We start from the raw sequence: 19,573 nt of genomic DNA on the forward strand, positions 1-19,573 counted from the left end.
TAAGACGTTAAGCTCAAGAATCTGAACAAACCCCTGGTATAACTATTGATGAAAGAGGGAATATGAAAAAAAAAGATAAAGAGGGCTCCCACTAGTGTGTTCTTCTGTAAGATCATGGTGGATTTTTAAAAAATCTCTATTTACTATCTTGCCACTCCACCAATATATCCTGCACTCCGTGGCTATGTATTAGGTACCTCCTGTACCTAATAAAGTGGCCACTGAGTGTATGTTTGAGGTCTTTTGCTGCTGTAGCCCATCCACTTCGATGTTGGACATGTTTGACATTCTAAAATGTTTTTCTGCATGCCACTGTTGTAATGTGTGGTTATTTGTGTTCCTGTCGCCTTCCTGTCAGTTTGAGCCAGTCTGGCCATTCTCGCAGATCTCTCTCATTAACAAGGCATTTTCGGCCACAGAACTGTCACTCACTGATGCTTTTTTGTTTTTCACACCATTCCGGTTTAAGATGACGCTGAAGAATCTCAGTGATTTCTGGCTGGTGGCCGACGAAGAACAAGAATCAAGAAAAACAACTGAATACTTGCTAATCACTTTTTCTGGTAAATGATCATCACAAACAATAGAATCGGAATCAGGTTTATTATCACTGGTGTATGTCATGAGATCTGTTAACTTAGCAGCAGCAGAACAATGCAATGCATAGTAATATAGAAAAATTAAGTAAATCAATTGTAGTAAGTTTATACATGTATATTAAATAGTTAAATTAAAAATAATGCAAAAACAGAATTAATAAAAGTGAGGTAGTGTTCAGGGGATCAATGTCCATTTAGGAATCCGATGGCAGAGGGGAAGAAGCTATTCCTGAATTGCTGAGTGTGTGTCTTCAGGCTTCTGTATCTCCTTCCTGATGGTAACAATGAGAAGAGGGCATGTCTTAGGCGATGGGGTCCTTAATAATGTACACTGCCTTTCTAAGGCACTGCTCCTTGAAGATGCCTTGGATACTACAGAGACTAGTACCCACAATGGAGCTGACTAATTTTACAACTTCCTGTCACAAACAAGAGAAAACAAGCAATACACACAACATGCTGGAGGAGCTCAGCAGTCCAGGCAGCATCAATGGAAAAGAGTACAGTCGTGTGTTTCAGGCCAAGACTCAGGCAACAACTATGGAAAAAAAGTACAGTCAATGTTTTGGGCTGAGACCCTTCAACATGACGGGTCTCGGCCCGAAACGTCAACTGCACTTTTTTTTCCATAGATGCTACTTGGCCTGCTGAGTTCCTCCAGCATTGTGTGTGTGTGTGTGTGTGTGTGTGTGTGTGTGTGTGTGTGTGTGTGTGTGTGTGTGTGCTTGCTTACAACTTCCTGTAGCTTCTTTCGATCCTGTGCATCAGCTCCCCCCATACCAGTCTGTCAGAATGCTCTCCATGGTACATCTGTACCTGTAGCCTGTAACTTCCCCTTGGACTTGGGGGCAATTCGATATGGCAGAAAAGAGGTGAGACGAGGCAGCAGGCCAGTTACCGAGAGCGAGGTTAACCCAGGGTTCAATCAATTCAAATGCCGGGCCGAATCAGAAAGGTCAGCACAGGCCAAATTGAGGCGGCCGTGTCCACACCTCAAGGTGTATTGAAGCAACTGAACCCAATGTTTGGATTAGGATTTAGGTGCCAGGCCAGATTGAAAGGTCAGGGTGTCAGGGCCCGAAGTGAGGGTTAAGCCGGTTCAGTTCACTGCTCTGCGACGTTTACTCAGCTCTGCGCTGAACTATGGGTCTCAGTCTCTCTTTGTGTACTTCAGTTCAGAGAGCTATTTGACTGTGTTTATTGTTCACATGATTTGTTTATTTTTCTCTGCACATTGGGTGCTTGACGGTCTTTTTAATGGGTTCTATTGGGTTTCTTTGTTTTGTGGCTGCCTGTTAGGAGATAAACCTCAAGGTTGTATAATGTATACATATTTTGATAATAAATGTACTTGACTCTGTAAACTTTAACAACTGTTGTGCATGAAAATCCCAGGAGATCAGCACTTTCTGAGATACTGAAACCACCCTGTCTGGCTCCAACAAAGCCACAGTCAAAGTGCATCAACTTGTGTGACTTTCTTCCAGGACCCTTCCTTCCCAACCTTTTTAATACCATGGCCCCCTACCTTTAATCGAGGGGTCTGTGAACCCCAGGTTGGGAATCCTTGCTTTAAAGCATCGGAAAGATTATGTAGCTAAAGGGAATCAATTCAGAGGGAGATTAATTAGTTGAAAATGATCTACATTAACTCTATTATTTAAAATGAACTGTACCAGGTTTTGTTGAAACTGAACTGACCTTGCTAGGAGATTCCTTTCTGCCCTCACTGCAGGTGATGCTGAATTGACATTTGTGGTCATATCTTTTGTCACAATCGTGAGATGCTCTCAAACACCTTAGAGCAGATATAGTATTTCTAAAATGGAGACAAAATTGTAATGTAGAAAATGCAGGTCAATTTGAATGCAGCAGTCTTCCACAAAGTGCAATAGAAACTGTTAACAGGAAATTCACTCCTGGTTGGCAGTAGTAAATGTACTACATTATGACATTGAAGCATGATATTCTGGTGTCAAAGGTATGAACCTTTTGGACAGATTACAATGAATTGTTGCAACTATATAGCATGCTTAGCACCACTGATCAAGGATGACTGTCTAGACAATTCCCTTTCATTAATGTTGTTTGACAGTAAAATATAGCTTTGGGCACCAAGGAAAACTTCGTCTCTTTATGAATCTTCTTCAGAAGTTGCCATGGTTTTTCTTTACATGCACCTGAGAGCAGCGAGGATGTCTGTATAAAACCTCATCCAGAAGATATCTGGCAAGGCAATATGCTCTCTCTGTGCTTCACTGGAATGTCAGTCTAAATAAGGAGCTCTTTTCTTTGGAGTGGTGTTGAACCAGTATTCTAACATGGGGAGCTATCCAGTGAGTCACGACTGACAGCTAATTATATTGTTAATTACTCAGTCTTCAGAATTTATGGCATGGCCTATTTCTATTTCATTTTGTGTCTCAACATTTCACTTAGGCTGCATTACATTGTTGAAAGAATAGAAGGGATTTTCTGATCTCAGAAGCAAAGACCAAATTAAATCTGAAGAAGTACATCAGACATCCAAGATGGTCAATGTCTAACAAGCAAAGTTAGACTAAACTGAAGTCGGTTGAGGTGACCGAAGGTGGCCAAAAAAGATGACTTTTGACACTGTACACAACCTGTGTTGTAACAGCAGTATAGTTAAAAATCACAATGCAATTGATGTCTTTAACCTCTGCCTACATCTGTTTGCTGGCAATGACATTTTATTAGTCAACTTATTTTTGGATGGTCAGCAAGTCAGATTGTGTGAGTTAGGATAAAATATGTGACCTCCTGGATGGAATTAGATATTTTTGGCTGTTTCAGATGGCTGTTTAATTAGTCACTGTCTGCTAGGTGCTTGTGGTAAATAAGTTCATGGATGCAATTGCCTTAACACTGCATGCAATGCTGTGACTCTGAGTGAGAATGATTCTGGGTCACCATGTAACATTTGACGGAAGTTTGTAATACTGTCTTGACTGAGAGAAAACTATTATAGACCTTAACTCTTTGTTGTGGCCAATTAATTGGTTCTCAGTCTCACAAAAAGAAAGCTCCCCCATATTGTGGCTCTGTCCTCTGCCTTCAGAAAGGCATCAAATCAAAACTTTTCCTCCTACAGGTCTCTACCAAACTCATCAAAATAGCAAGGGGAATGAAAATCTGACTGTACTATTTAAGTCAACTTCAGTTGTGAGTCTGTGCACATGTGGAAAGTGCTTCAGCAGTAATTTCACACATTATGATTCAACACTGGAATTTATCATTTACCTAGCTCTACAATTTTCTGTGAGTTTTCTTCTAGAATCTTCTACTTTGCCTAAATTCCCTCTAATTGCTCACAGGGGAAATGTTTTGAGGAAGTTTGCAACAGTGGTCTGCTTCTTACTTGATCTGACAGACACTGACCAACTACATTAATGTTAGAACAAGATAATCATAGCTTTGTCTGCAAACTACCGCCAACTCTGGATTAAGACAATAGTGAAACAAACAACGTAATATACAAAAGACCTGCCCACCATTAAATACGTCTACAGGAAGGCAGTATCCAACATTGTGGATCCCCACCATCGGCCATGCTCTCTTCTTGCTGCTGCCATCAGGAAGGAGGTACAAGCAGCTTTAGGTCCCACACCACCAGGCTCAGGAACATTTATTACCCCTCAACCATCAGGCTCCTGAACCAGAGGGGATAACTTCATTCATCCCAACATTGAACTGATTCAACTACCTATGGACTCACTTTCAAGGACTCTACAGCTCATGTTCTCAATATTTATTTATTTATTTACTTTCTTTAAATATTTGCATAATTTGTTGTTTTTGGCACATTGGTTGTTTGTCCATCTTTTCGTGCAGTTCTTCATTGATTCTACTGAGTTTCTTTGTAATTACTGTGAATGTCTGCAGGAAAGTGAACCTTAGGATAGTTTATGGTGACATATATGTACTTTGATATTTGGTTTAGTGCTTTCAGTGTCATGAACTATTAGAGGGCATTTCACCAGAGCATTTTCCAAAGGAGACATTAGGAAAGGCTTCGTCGCAGGATTGTATGGAACTACTTAACAAACTTGAATCTTATTTGGGGAAGCTTAGGGAGTGAATTCCAGAACCTAGGGTCCCACTACCTATAAAGTGCTCCACATGGCATGTGACTCTAACAGCCTCTGACAATCAAGTCCAACTCTTGGCCTTCATGTGTGGCTTAGCTACTAGGCCCAGTGGAACTGTTTCTACTGACAAGAGAAGGTCTTGGCTGTTGAAAGCACAGTACTTGCAGTCTTAAAATCAAAGAGTTTTACAGAAGATCAGGCACTTTGATCTATCAAGTCCTTGCTGACCTGCAAGCACCCCATTTTTCAATAATCCCATTTAATTCACCCCATGTTCCCATCAACTGATAAGATATACCACTTACCTACATACCAAGGGAAATTTACAGTGACCAATTGAAATTGAGTGTTTGGAGGAAACTCACATGGTAATGGGAGAACATGCAAACCATGCAGACAGCAGTTGAGGTCAGAACTGAACATAGGCTACTGGTGGTGCAAAGTAACAGATATACTAGCAGTAATACATACCTACCCTACCTAGTAGTGATGGGTTTAATATCAGTGATGATCAAGTAGATCGGTTCCTAAGGTTGTCATAGCTGGAGTGGTAGTGGTGATAAGCTCCCACTACCTATAAAGTGCTCCAAATGGCATGTGACTCTAACAGCCTCTGACAATCAAGTCCAACTCTTGGCCTTCATGTGTGGCTTAGCTACTAGGCCCGGCGGAACTGTTTCTGCTGACAAGAGAAGGGGCAAAGGCAGACCACTGCTGCCTCAAAACCAGTTGCTTCAGGCAGCTGGGGCTCGTCAGCCTTAGACAACAACCCGCCTAGGAGGAGGAAAACTGATTTTATACCTCCGCTGCTTTGTGGCCATACCCACCCATGGGAAAGGCTTCAGGAGTAAACCTTGAGGAAGAAACCCAGAGCCAGGGTACCTAAGGCAGTTTGACATTGTTTACAACTTCTAACATGACACTGGTGCTAAGCTGTATCGGCACTTGCCCTTCCCTTGGACTAGATCAGTGATGTGGAGAGGGGAAACCCACTGCATGGCCAACAGCCAGTTCTTCAAATCTTCCTTCCCAGGCTTGACCCTGGAGAGAGGACACAATCCACCAGAGGCACAAACTCATGATCCCCTGGGACTGACGACTGCCTACTACTACTACTCAAGTAGATTGTTCATTCATGAGGTGCCATGTTGTATGACGTGGGTGATCATGGTCTTACCATGGCAAATTTTTCTACAGAAGTGGTTTGCCTTTGCCATCTTTACAAGACAAGTGAACTCAGCCATTATCAGTACTCTTCATATAACCAACCACCATCTGCTTCCATGGTTTCCTGTAACCCCGATCGGGGGGGCTAAGCAGGTGCCACACCTTGCCCAAGGTTGACCTGCAGGCTAGCGCAGGGATGGAGCTCCTTACACCTCCTTTGGTAGAGACATATCTCCACCCCGCCACGCAAGTTCAAGTAGTAAGATCTAGAATAATGTAGATATCCTGGAGGATTATCAGCTTGGTTTTGATTGGTTTTTATTTGATCAGGATTGTCAAGTTGTAAGGGTGGAAAGGGGAAAGGTTAGTGCAGCATTTGAAAACTAGGAAAAGAAGTTCAAAGGTGCTTAACTCAACTTTGAACTTCTTTTCCTAGTTTTCAAATGCTTCGCTAACTTTCCTCCTCTCCACTGTAGGTAGAAGAGCACAGTGAGTGATTGTGAATGAGAACAGGCAGAAGAAATTTGGATGACTTGTAGTTTATGGAAGGTGGGAAATCAGCTAGGAAAGTGTGTGATGATGTGGAATGGACTAGTTAGGAGGTAACAATGGCACAGACCAGACTTTTAGCTGCAGGGTTGGGCACATAGTTATGTAGCTAGACAGTAATGTTGTTCTTACTCGAACCCATGTTTAACAGTTCAACTGCAAGCTGGAACAGCAGTTCAGAACAAAGGAACAGCATTGGTCTCAAGCTGGAACGTAGGCAGAAATAAGCCACTTGAGAGCTCTTTCAAGGAACAGACCTTATCCGCACTATTGATGAGAAAGACCTCTTTCAGATCTCCCATTGCTTAGGAAAGTTTGTTCTACGTTTATGACTCCTGGAAATGCACGTGATAATTGCATCTAATAGCCCGAGAATCATAGGAATTACATGTGTGATCCCTGCAGATCAACATGTCTGTGAAAAACCTAAAGTAAGATTTGCATGTATTTCAATGTTCATTGCAATTTCTGCCATTGTGCAGCTTGGCCTTTGAGTTATAGTGTTCCTTTAATCTCAGCTCCACCTGTGTCCTCTGATTGCTCGATGAACTCAGGGCATGCAGCAAAGCTGTGACAGTAAGATCGACAAACATCTGTTTTCCTGAGGTTTGAGCTCGCTCTGCGGGACAATTTCCTCGCTGGACAGTTCCCAGTTTCTAGAATCAGCCTTTAAAAAACTCATTACTCTGGCAATGTTTGCTTTAAAACAATTCTCACTACAGGGATTTCTTAACTTAATAGTTATTTTCTTTTTAAGATGTATGCTTAACATCCATTCAAAGGTTTTCATGCTCCTGTTACTGCTTTTTCTGAGCAAAAGAAAACAAGTTGGAGCAACTAAAATGGGATGGATTAATGGGCCCTTCAGGAGCAATGTCTGTTTTTCAGATATATTGGGAGCAGCTTTCTCCATGCACGTTAACCTTTAATGTGCTCTCCAGCTCATCATCAGCCTGGACTGAGGATCAATAAATCAAATGCCAAACAGCAAGGTTTTTTTTTCCTTTCTCTGAGGGCTTGCTATTCTGTCACAAGGGGCTGGATGTTTTTTTTTCTATATTTGAAATGAACTTTTCTAAAGAAATCTATTCTGGTGTGCTTTGTTTGGCAGAGAACTGATCAGTTAAATCTGTATCCTATTGAAGTGTAGATTCTACATACCAACAATAGTGGGACTATATCGGTGACTGAGGTTGGATTCCAGCTGGGTTATTGGCTGGAAGATAAACATTATAGAGACTTGGTTTCTGTTTTGGGTTCTAATGACAACTTGGCTGAATATATATACTGATGATTGCCCAAGTTTTTCAAAGTGATAGATTTACCTCTCTAAAAACTATTTGTGTTATCAAAGAATCTTTAGTTTTTCTAATAGATTAGATTCGTATCTATCTCCATTTTGCAGCGATGAGGTATTTTAAAATGGTAACCTGCTGTTGGTTAACCAATGCAGCTTAAAATGGGTTTCTTGCAAATGCTGATGAACCAACATTGATGTGTGTGTGTGTGCTACATTCATCATCTGAGAGTGATTAAAAAACACACAGAAGCATTTACTAGTCAAATTAGAGTCAGAGTGATGCAGTGCAGAACCAGGCCTTTGGCTCTCCAAGTCTCCATTTATCCTAATCCTAGATTATCCAAATTTACTTTTACTTTGCCTTCTCATCAGCTCCCCTCAGACTCTATCACTCAACTCCACACTTCAGGCCAGCGTGAAGAGGTCTCTGACAAACTACCACCAGCATGTGCCTGTCACCTGTGGAAGGAGAGGAGCCAACGCACTCAGTCACTGTTACACCACTAGTTAGAGTGTTAGAGTGGTCCTTTGCCTCAACAGGTTGCAGCGAGAACAGGAGGAAGCTGAAGGTGCTGAGCCATTTGTTATCATCTGATTTTGATTGTGGAACTTGGGCTCAAGAAGTTGGAGCCAAAGATATAACAAGCTCAGGGAAAAGTGGCTGAGTAAGTGAGCTAGGTGGGAGTGAAGGCATGGGTAAGAACAGATAAGCTTGTTTTTATTGTCTGTAAATCCTTACAGCTTGGTTCAGTGTAGGCAGGATGGTTAATAGAATGGAATGCTCCTCCTGGGAGATTTCAGAGTACTTTACAGTCTCCCTGATGACTATATCTGTAGGAAGTACACCCAACACCAGCTCCTGACTGAGAAGGTCAAGGAAATGCAGCTGGAACTGGATGGACTCCAAGATTAAACTATAACTGAGGTGGTCACACTCAGAGTTTAAGCTTTAGGTAGTAGATCAGTGACCACCCTGGAGATACAAGGGCAGTCAGCAGTCAGTGCAAGGTCCCCCTGTGGCTATTCCCCTCAGCAACACGTACACCCCTTTGCATACTGCTGTACCTTGTGACCCAAGGGCACAGCAGCAGCAGCCAGGCCAGGCTCAGCAGGGTAGGGTAGGGTCAGGCAGAGCGGTAGTGATAGGAGACTCGATAGTTAGGGGGACTGACAGGAGGTTCTGTCACCGTGAAAGAGACACCAGGATAGTGTGTTGCCTTCAATGTGCTGGGTCCTGGACGTCTTACTGCAAGAGCAGAAAATTCTCAAAGGGGAGGGTGAGCAGCCAGAGATTGGCACCAATGATGCTGGTCGAACTGGGGAAGAGGTGCTACACAGAGAGTACAGGGAGTTAGGAAAGAGGCGGAAGAGCCGGAACTCCAAAGTAATAATCTCTGGATTAGTCCCGATGCCATGTGCTGGTCAGGGCAGGAATTGGATGATAGTACAGATGAATGAGCGGCTGAGGAACTGGGGCAGGGGGTGGTGGGTTTCATGTTCTTGGATGATTGGAGCCTCTTCTGGGACAGGGGTGACTCATACTGGAGGTTCATGTTGCACTAGTCAAGTCAGGTCAGTTATGGTCATTTCGACCATAACTGCTGGTACAGTACACAGAAAAAACGAGACATCGTTTTTCAGGACCATAGTGCTACAGTCGTGGGCCAGCAGAGTCCCTTAGGCAGTCCTACATTGAGTTCAGTGCTGACTGACACCTCCTGTGACACTGCTGGCACCAAATTGTGTCGGTCTCTGGCACCTTTGGGTTCATCAGATGCTTGGAGAGGGGGAGCTTGCTACACGGGCAACAGCTTGCTCTCCATATCACACTGCCCAGGCTTGCATAGCTAGACAGCTAGGGCACAATATCCACTGTCAGCTCTGACCGACAGAGGCCCTCACTGAGTGGTGTCATAATAACAATCTTGCACTCAACATCAGCAAGGCCAAGGAATTTATTGTGGACTTCATGAGGGGAACTTGGGAGAACACATACTAGTCCTCATTTAGTGTCAGTGGTGAGAAGGGGAGTAGTGTATCAGAATCTTGGAGGACTTGGCTGGGGTCCAGCACACTGATGCAATCAAGAAGAAGGCACAACAGTGGCTCTACTTCTTTGGAAGTTTGAGAAGATTTGATACATTGCTAGAGACTCTTGAAGATTTCTATGGATGTACAGCGGGGAACATTCTGACAGGTTGCATCACTGCCTGGTATAAAGGGTCTAATACATAGGATCTCAACGGGCTGCAGAGGCCTGCAGAGTCTGCCTGCTTGATAACAGATACAAGGTTCCCCACCATTGAGGACATCGCAAAAGACGGTGGCTCAAGAAGGCAGCATCCATCAATAAGGACCCTCACCATCTGAGACATACCCTCTTTTTGTTACTACCATGAGGGAGGAGGTACAGGAGCTTGAAGACTCACATTCAATGGCTTAGGCACAATTTCTTCCCCTCTGTCATTAGAACATGAAGCCATGAGGACTGCCTCATTATTTCTATTAGCTTGATAATTTATAGTAATTTTATGTTTTTGCACTGTACTGGTGCTGCAAAACAACAAATTTTACAACTTAACACGAAGATAATAAACCTTATTCTAATTCTGAAAAGAAGGCAGATCATTTAGAAGACCCTCCTAAGCAAGCTACAAGCAGTTGCAATGGATAAGATGCACCTGGACTTCATTTGGGGGCAAAAAGTAAACTGTGGACAAAAGCAGTTCTGCAGATGCTGCCCGACATTCTGAGTTCCTCCAGCATGTTGTCAGCATATCATTCATTCATCTCATTGAGGCAAAAGGGATGTGTTAATGTTTTGGGTCGAGACCTTATATCAGGACTGAGGAGGGGAGAGGAAAGATGGCCATTATATAGAAGTGTGGAGGAATGGGAGGACAGGAGCTGGTAAAGTGAAAGGTGCAATCAGATGAGAGGGTAATGGTGGACAAATGTAGCAAGGCTGGGGAGGAGGGAGGAATGGAACAGGTGAACAAAGGAAAAGAAAATCTGGGTGGGGCAGTAGGACTGAGAAAGAGACAAAGTGGGAATGCATTATTTGAAATTGGAAAATCAATTATTCTGTATCCATTAGGCTGTAGGCTACCCAAATGGAATATAAAGTGTTGTTCTTTAGTTTACATTCAACCTCTCTATGGCAGTATTGAAGATGAAAAAGAAAGAAACCAATATGGGAATGAGGAAGGGAGTTGTAATGATATGCAACCGGAAGCTTGCAGATCTGGATGGAGTGTTTGGTCTCACCAGTTTAGAGAAGGCCACTTGGTGAGCACTGATGCTGTATACTACATTGGAGCAGGTGTATGTGAATTTTGTGTGGGAAATTTGGTGGGAATGATCGCTAAAAGATGCTGTCTTACTCAGGTGAATCCGTGTTTAAAACCTTTTTGGTTTTTGGCAAATAAACCATGATAAGTAATCAGAAATTCCCATGTATATGGGATCAGGTTTCTTTGCAATAAATAGGGAATAAGAATTCCCATAAATGTCAAGGAATGTAGAGGAGGCTTGAACCAAAAGCAGAGCAGCAGAGTTCATTCAGTGGGGAGTGGTAATTCTAATAAAAGACTGTAAAATAACAAGCCATGCATGGTCACAAATCTATAAGGAACATATACTAAACTCACCTACAGGTAACTGAAGGCTAGGAACAACTGGTTGATCTGATGATTGAACAAGAACAGCGGCTGAGGACTGAGGTTAAATAGACTGATGAGTTAGAAATGAGCGGCAGGTGACTCCTATTAGCTGGATGGAAACAGGGAGATATCTGAATGTCCTGACAGATCCTCTCACCTATGGCTTGACCCTGATGACCCAGAATGGTACTGATGGGTCCTGTGCAACTGCTCGATGAGCAATGGATCCGAGATGCAGCTGGATGGCACCCAAGGCCTCCGCCCCATGCCGTACACTTCCCAGTTGTCCAGAATGACCAGGTACAGCATAGCCCATCCACAATGATGTGAATCCATCAACCAGTGAACCATGTACACTGGACCACCTTCCACCATCCTAGGTTCTGGAAGAACAGGTTCAAATGGGTTGAGTGGTCCATAGACAACGGGCTTGAAGCAGGACATGTGGAAGGCAGCTGCGATCCGGAGGGACAGTGGCAGCTGGAGATGGTAAGTGACTGGATTGATGTAATGGGTAATCTTGAATGGACCAGGTAACTGGGTCGAGAGCTTGCTGGAGTCAGTGCACAGCGGCTGATCTCGTGTGGACAGCCAGATGTGGTTCCCAGCCTGGAGTAGTCTGGCTGGGCACTGATGGCAGTTATCCTGGCATCAGTAGGTGTGATTGGCAGCTCGGATGGCCCTTCGTGCCCTCTTCCAAGCATTCTGGCAACAGTGAACAAGACAGGGCTTCCACTGTTGGCTCCTCTGTGGGGAACAATGGGGGTTGATAGCATGAAGCACTTCAAAGAGCGACAAACCCGTGGCAGAGGTGTGTAGATTGTGGGCAGCTCAGCCCAGAGCAGTTACTTCAGATGCGTCGACCTCTACCAGAAAAGGTCCAGAGAGTTTCAGATGGTGGAGAACGGGAGCTTTGGTGAAGCATCTTTTGAGCTCCTCAAAAGCATGTTCTGTGGCAGCAGACCCGGCTATCTGTGAGATGGGTATCTTGGTGAGGGAGGTGAGAGGAACAGCAATTTAACTGTGGTTTCTGATGAAACTGTGGTGGAAGTTGAGAGAAGCCCAAGAACCACTGTAGCTGTTTGGGGGAGTGTGGTCGGGGATCATTCAATGATGGTGTGCACTTTCTCTGGGGCCATAGTTATGCCTTAGGGTGAAAGGCCGTAACACAGGCAGGAAATGACTGGGGTGTGGAATTGACATTTTTCTAACTTGCAATACAGTAGATTTTGAAGAGACACTGAAGAACTGAACAAAAGTGACAGGTGCAATCTCGGAGGTCCTTGGAGAAGAGGAGGATGATGTCAAGGTGGATGAACACATACATGTGTAGCATGTCTCGGAGAATCTTGTTAATTTTTTTTAGAGACGCAGTGTAGAATAAGCCCTCCTTGCCCTTTGAGCCACGGCTGCCAGCAATCCCCCATCCCTCCCCCCTGCACCTCCAAGTTAACTCTATCTTAATCCAGGAACAACTTACAACGACCAATTAACCTACTAACCAGTATGTCTGGGAAACTGGAACACTCAGAGGAAACCCACTCATTCCACGGGGTGAACCTACAAACTCCTTACAGAGAACATCAGGATTGAACTAAGAAATCCGATACCCCAAGCTGTAATAGTGCCATACTAACTACTGGGGTGTCCACAGGCTTGGAAAACGGCTGGACTGTTGGAAAGTCTGAAAGGCATCACCAAGTATTCATAGTGGTGAGTGGACATTATAAACGCTGTCTTCCACTCATCCCCATTGCGGATGCATATTAGTCTGTACTACTCCATAGATCTGGGCCCTGCAGAGCGTTTCAAATGCACTATCAAGTCAGGTCAAGTCAAGTCACTTTTTATTGTCATTTCTACCATAACTGCTAGTACAGTACACAGTAAAAACGAGACAACATTTTTCAGGACCATGGTGCTACATGAAACAATACAAAAACTACACTGAACTACGTAAAACAACACAAAAACTACACTAGACTACAGACCTCCCCAACATTGCATAAAGTGCACAAAACAGTGCAGGCATTACAATAAATAATAAACAAGACAATAGGCACAGTAGAGGGCAGTAGGTTGGTGTCAGTCCAGGCTCTGGGTATTGAGGAGTCTGATGGCCTGGGGGAAGAAACTGTTACATAGTCTGGTTGTGAGAGCCTGAATGCTTCGGTTCCTTTTGCCAGATGGCAGGAGGGAGAAGAGTTTGTATGAGGGGTGTGTGGGGTTCTTCATAATGCTGTTTGCTTTAGGGATGCAGCCTGTGGTGCAAATGTCTGTAATGGCGGGAAGAGAGACCCCGATGATCTTCTCAGCTGACCTCACTATCCACTGCAGGGTCTTGTGATCCGAGATGGTGCAATTTCTGAACCAGGCAGTGATGCAGCTGCTCAGGATGCTCTTGATACAACCTCTATAGAATGTGGTGAGGATGGGGGGTGGGAGATGGACTTTCCTCAGCCTTCGCAGAAAGTAGAGACACTGCTGGGCTTTCTTTGCTATGGAGCTCTCCACCAAGGGGAGAAGGTAGAAGTTTTTAATTGTGATTTTGTACAGTCCGGGGTAGTCAATCCAGGGATGAAGTCACCCATCTTCCTTTTCGACAAAGAAGAATCCTGCGCCCGCTGGGGATTGGGATGAGTGAGTGAAGCCATGCTGTGGCACTTTTGTGATGTAGTTATTCATGACTTGGGTCTCAGGAGGAGGGAGGGAGTAAAGACGGCCTCGGGGAGGATTGGTACCCAGGAGGAGGTCGATCTCGCAGACACGTGGTCTGTGTGGTGGTGGTGGGGTGCTAGCTTTGTCATTATTGACGGCCACAGTTAAGTTGTAGTATTCCTCTGGCCGTACGGTGAGGTTGAGGGTTTCGTCCATATCCACTGGTTTGTGGGGTGCAGTCAATTGAAGTTGTAAGCACATGGTTTGGCAGATGTGTCCTCAACTCCGCAGTCAGCTGGATGGCCAGGTGAAGTGAGGTTCGTGAGCGGAAAGCCAGAGGTAACCCAAGATGAGAGGAGTGTTGGGTGAATTGATCAGGAGGAATTGGATGGACTTGTGGTGCTCTCTGACACTCATATGCACAGGCTGTGTGTGCTCTATGATCATCCAGAACCTAATCGACACCTGTCAATGGCTGTGACGTAGAAGGGGTGAGAGATACTATAGGCTCGATCAAGATTCCAAACTGCACACACAGAGTCCAGTCCAGAAAGTTGCCAGAATCCACCTGAACTTCCTGTGCTTGTAGACCCATCAGGGTGTGGACGAGGATAGAGAGAGTGAGTTGGGCTATGGTGCTGGAATGAGAGGCAGAGGGGATCTTACCAGATAGAAGGTCACTCGTCTCTACTCAGTGGTGCCGTTTTCCTGCACATAGTGGACACTTGATGTGTGGGTGATCAGCTGCTGCTCAGTAAGATCACAAGTCATTTCTCCAACAACGCTCATATGGGGGGGGGGAGGGTTTGCAGATTTAGGGAGCTCTCCCTAACTGTATGGGTTCTGGAGGCTTTGATGATGAGGGCCCTGCAGCCTGAATTGTTTCTGCGAATGGAAATTAGGATGGCTGATGATCTGTAGGGTTATTCCGTAAGATGCCTGTCCATGCGGAAAGCCAGAGTGATGAGGCTTTTGAGGTCGGTGGCATCTTCCAGGTTGACAACTCATCTTTCAAGCGCTCTGAGAGGTCGCGATGGTAATGGGTCAGCAGTACTTCCACATTCCATCCGCACTCTGCCAGGAAGGTCCAGAATTCCACCGTGTAATCCAGCACTGAGTGTGAGGGTCCTGAATTCCACCGTGTAGTCCAACACCGAGTGTGAGGGTCCTGAATTCCAACGTGTAATCCAGATCCGAACGTGAGGGTCCTGAATTCCACCGTGTAATCCAACACCGGACACGGGGGTCCTGAATTCCACCGTGTAATCCAGCACCAGGCGTGAGGGTCCTGAATTCCACCGTGTAATCCAGCACTGAGTGTGAGGGTCCTGGATTCCACCATGTAATCCAACACCAAGCGTGGGCCTTGATGCAGGTGAAGTATGTGATCAGCTGCCTCTCTTCCACTTTCCGGATGGTTGAAACCCAGGACATTTCAGTGGTGAAATTCTCATACTTGTTGCAAATGGTGTTATTGTCCCAGTTAGTGGCGGCCCAGGTCAGGGCTCGCCCAGTCATGAGAGAGATGAGGAAGGCAGTTTTGGTTTGGCCTGTGAATACAGGCTCGAAGTGTAAGGTGCACTGGGACAGGAAGTTGTGGCATTGGGTTGGGCATCCGGCAAAGTGTGTGGGCGCTGGAATCTGGAGCTCAGATGGCAGTGCTTGACTGGCATGGGGTTGCTGTGTTGGGACACAGAGTTGGAAGAGTGAGCAGATGGTCAATGGTTTCCTGCTGATAGGTAGAGGGAGACAGCAGAATAAAGAATTGGTGTGGAGCAAGAGCTGGCTGGTGATAGGTGGATCCAGGTGAAGGGGCTTCATAGCCAGATGGAGGAGGGGAGAATGGGACTACTGTGAGAAGCTGGGAGGTGATAGGTGGAAGTGACAAAGGGCTGAAGGTATTGGAATCTGATAGGAGAGGAAGGTGGAGCATGGACTAAAGAGAGCGAGGTGGGTAGGATAGAGAGACACTGTGGGAGAAGGGTAACCAGTAAGAAGGTGTGTTTGGGTGACGGGCAGATGGGGAGGCTGGTGGATGGGATGGAGACAGGGTGAAGGTGGTCAGAGAGATCACAATGCAAAAAAAAGTCTGGATGGTGCATTTGTCAAAGCTGATTGATTACTACAGTATTCATATTATCAGCATTTTAATAGTTCAAATTTACCTATTTTGGGGATCATCACACAAATTTACTGCCCCACGTCTCAATGAGTATGGTCTAGGGCACTTTAAAAGAACATCCAGCCAGAGATTCCAAACAATCTTTGAACTCTAATGTCCAAGTTATTCAGAACTAGACAGGATTTCATAGCAAACATAAATAATTTTGAAGTTGGAGTCATTCCATAATCTTAGAATCACTAAATGACCAGGAAACATTAGATCTGTGATTTTAACATCAGCAATGATCGCAAAAGGAGAACAGATGTTTATATGCTTAGACTCAATGAGAACCATGGATCTGGGGGAAGGAAAGAACTTTCTCACACAATGAAGAACACGTGATCTTCAAGCCCTTTGGTTCTGTGAAAATGTTATCAAGCAATACATAGAACATAAAGCATAAAACAGTACAGCACAGAAACAGGCCCTTCGGCCCACAATGTCTGGGCTGACCATGATACCAATTTTAACTGCACTTCTGTCTCTACCCCTCATTTCCCTGACTTCTCCTGTCTAAATGCCTCTAAAATGAAGGATGGGTTGGGGGTTTCCTGGAATTTGGGGGCAGCACCTGCTCTGGTCAGTTCACTCTGCTTTTCTTTCCATGATCAGACTCTGTGACACAGGTGGGGATCCTTTCTTACAAACCGGCAGGGCTGAATGATGTGGCATTCTTCAAAAGCCGCAGGTGACCTGGCCTTTTTGTTATCAACCCACTGGAAGTTGCTAGGATGAAGGGATACTTACTTCATCACCACTGCTAGGAAAGTGGTAACTATAAAACTTTTAGCTGGCATGACCTATGGCCAACAAGGGAACAAGGTGTTCCTTCAGTATTCCTGGATTTGGTGGAGTGTATGGCCAAGAATGTCATGGACAATGTAGCATAATGCAGAGTGAGTGGTTGGAATTGCCCGTGGTGATGTCACACTTTATAGAGTGAGCATGCAGAAGTGCCAGAGGCATGGTTTTACCTTTGACTGAATGTCTTGAAGAACCAGTAACTAATTAATACCGAGTAGAGAGAGTGCTCAGAGGTGCCAGTCAAAATGTAAAACATTGTAGAGGGAGTTCCTCCATCAGGTCCTTCAGTATTATATCCCAGAACCGGTCCATCTTCCACTTTGGCCCAAACCATAAGACCAAAAGACAGAGCAGAATTAGACCATTTAGCCCATTGAGTCTGCTCCACCATTTCATCATGGCGGATCTATTTCCTTCTCAGCCCCAATCTCCTGCTTTCATTCACTGACAATCAAGAACCTATCAACCTCTGCCTTAAATATACCAAGCCTCCACTGCCACCTGTGGCAACAAATTCCATTGACACACCACTCTCTGGCTAAAGAAATTCCTCCTCATCTTCTTTCTTAGTGGACGTTCCTCTGTTCTAAGGTTATGCTGTCTGGTCCTAGGCGCCTCTTGACATCCACTGGGCCTTTCAACATTCGATAGATTTCAATGAAATCACCCCTCATTCTTCGAAATTCCTGCGAGTAAAGGCCCAAAGCCATCAATTGCTCTTCATATGATAAACCTTTCATTCCTGGAATCATTCTTGTGAACTTTCTCTGAACCCTCTCCAAAGTCAATACATCCTTTCTTAAATAAGGGGCCCAAAACTGCTCACAATACTTCTTGTGAGGCCTTGCCAGTGCCTTATAAAGCCTCAGCATTACATCCTTGCTCTTATATTCAAGTCTTCTCGAAATGGATACTAACATTGCATTTGCCTTCCTTGCCAACGACTCGTGAGATTTTCCTCTGGATGGAGCCAAGCTCCTGCCCGGTATTAAAGGAGAAACCTCTGTGCACAGCTCCACTAAAACTGCTTAAGTCTCTTCAAAGTTTGAGTGTTAGTTCAGTAATGTGCTTTAACGACTACTGGCTAGTGGCTGTGACGTCCACCATCATGAAGTTCTTTGAGAGGCTGGATATGGCACGCATTAGCTTCAGCCTCCCTGCAACCTTGCAGATGCCACCTCCCTGGCCATAAACTCATCTCTGAGTATCGGGACACAAAGAGTGCTTATTGATTACAACTCTTCCTTCAGTACTGCAGTATACTGTAATTCCAAGCAAACTCATCTCCAAACTGTTAGATCTGGGACTCAGTGCCTTCCTTTGCAACTGGATCCTTGACTTCCTGATGAACAGGCCACAATCAGTAAGGATAGGCAGCAACACCACTGCCAAGATTATTCTCAAAACTGGTGTCTGTGTCCTCAGTCCCCCTGTGCTACTCCCTGTACGCTTCTGACTGTGTGGTCAGAGTCTGCTCCAATTCCATCTACAAGATGGCAGATGATACAACTGTGGTGGGCTGTTATCTCAAACAACGAGTCACAGTGTGGGAAGAAGATAGAGAGACAAGTGACATGGTGTCATAATAACAACTATTGCCTCAATATCAGCAAAAGAAAAGAGCTGCTCATTAAATTCAGGAAGTATTGGGGGATGCAGTTAAGGCAAGACCTGTGCTCATGCTCCTGTTTACATTCACAGTGCCGAGACCAAAAGGGTTGAGAGCTTTAAGTTCCTTGGAGTGAATACCACCAATAGCTGTCCATGTCTAACCATATAGATGCCACTGCCAAGAAAACTTGCCAGCACTTCTACATCCTCAGGAGGCTAGAGAAATATGGCAGGTCCCTTTTGATCCTCACCAATTTTTATCGGTTCACCACGGAGAGCATCCTACCCAGATGTACCACATACCTCATTATGAACTTGCACTTATCGTCTACCTGAACTTCATTTTCTCTGTAACTCTAACACATTATTCTGCACTCTGTTACTGTTTTACTTTGTACTATCTTGATGTACTGTACTATTGAATTGATCTGTATGAATGGTATCCACTGCGTCTCAGCACCGTGACAATAATAGTCCAATTTACTGATTTACCTTATTTAGTCTTCAGCCAAATCAGATTATAATGATCATCTAGTGCCTTCAAAATTGTGGGTTTCAAATGGACACATTTATTAGCAACAACTTATACATTTGCTCATGTCACCATTGTTAGCAGAATCTTAGATGGTGATGAGGAGGCACACAAAAGTGAGATAGATTGGCTGGTTAAGTGGTGTCATAACAACAGCCTGGCACTCAGCATCAGCACAACCAATGAATTGACTGTAATATTCAGGAAGGAGAAGTCAGGAGAACACACCAGTCTTCATTTAGGGGTCAGTGGTGGAAAGGGTGAACAGCATCAAGTTTATGGATGCCAATATCTCTGAGGATCTATTGTGGGACCAGCTCATTGATGCAATCATGAAGAAGGTGCACACATGGCTCTAATTCATTAGGAGTTTGAGAGGATTTGGTATGCCTGAAGAAGGCAGCATCCGTCATTA

At 44.6% G+C, this 19,573-nt stretch overlaps 1 long non-coding RNA gene across 1 annotated transcript in view; it reads left to right on the forward strand.

Annotated features, from left to right (window-relative positions):
• Positions 1-371: 371 nt before the first annotated feature.
• Positions 372-19,573, forward strand: part of LOC134344978 (uncharacterized) — a 56,463-nt gene continuing 37,261 nt past the window's right edge. The window contains exon 1 of the long non-coding RNA XR_010017577.1: positions 372-563. This is a non-coding gene — a long non-coding RNA (uncharacterized LOC134344978). The remainder of the gene's footprint in view (positions 564-19,573) is intronic.

The sequence above is a fragment of the Mobula hypostoma genome, chromosome 4 (assembly GCF_963921235.1).
Source record: "Mobula hypostoma chromosome 4, sMobHyp1.1, whole genome shotgun sequence".
Taxonomy (NCBI): Eukaryota; Metazoa; Chordata; class Chondrichthyes; order Myliobatiformes; family Myliobatidae; genus Mobula; species Mobula hypostoma.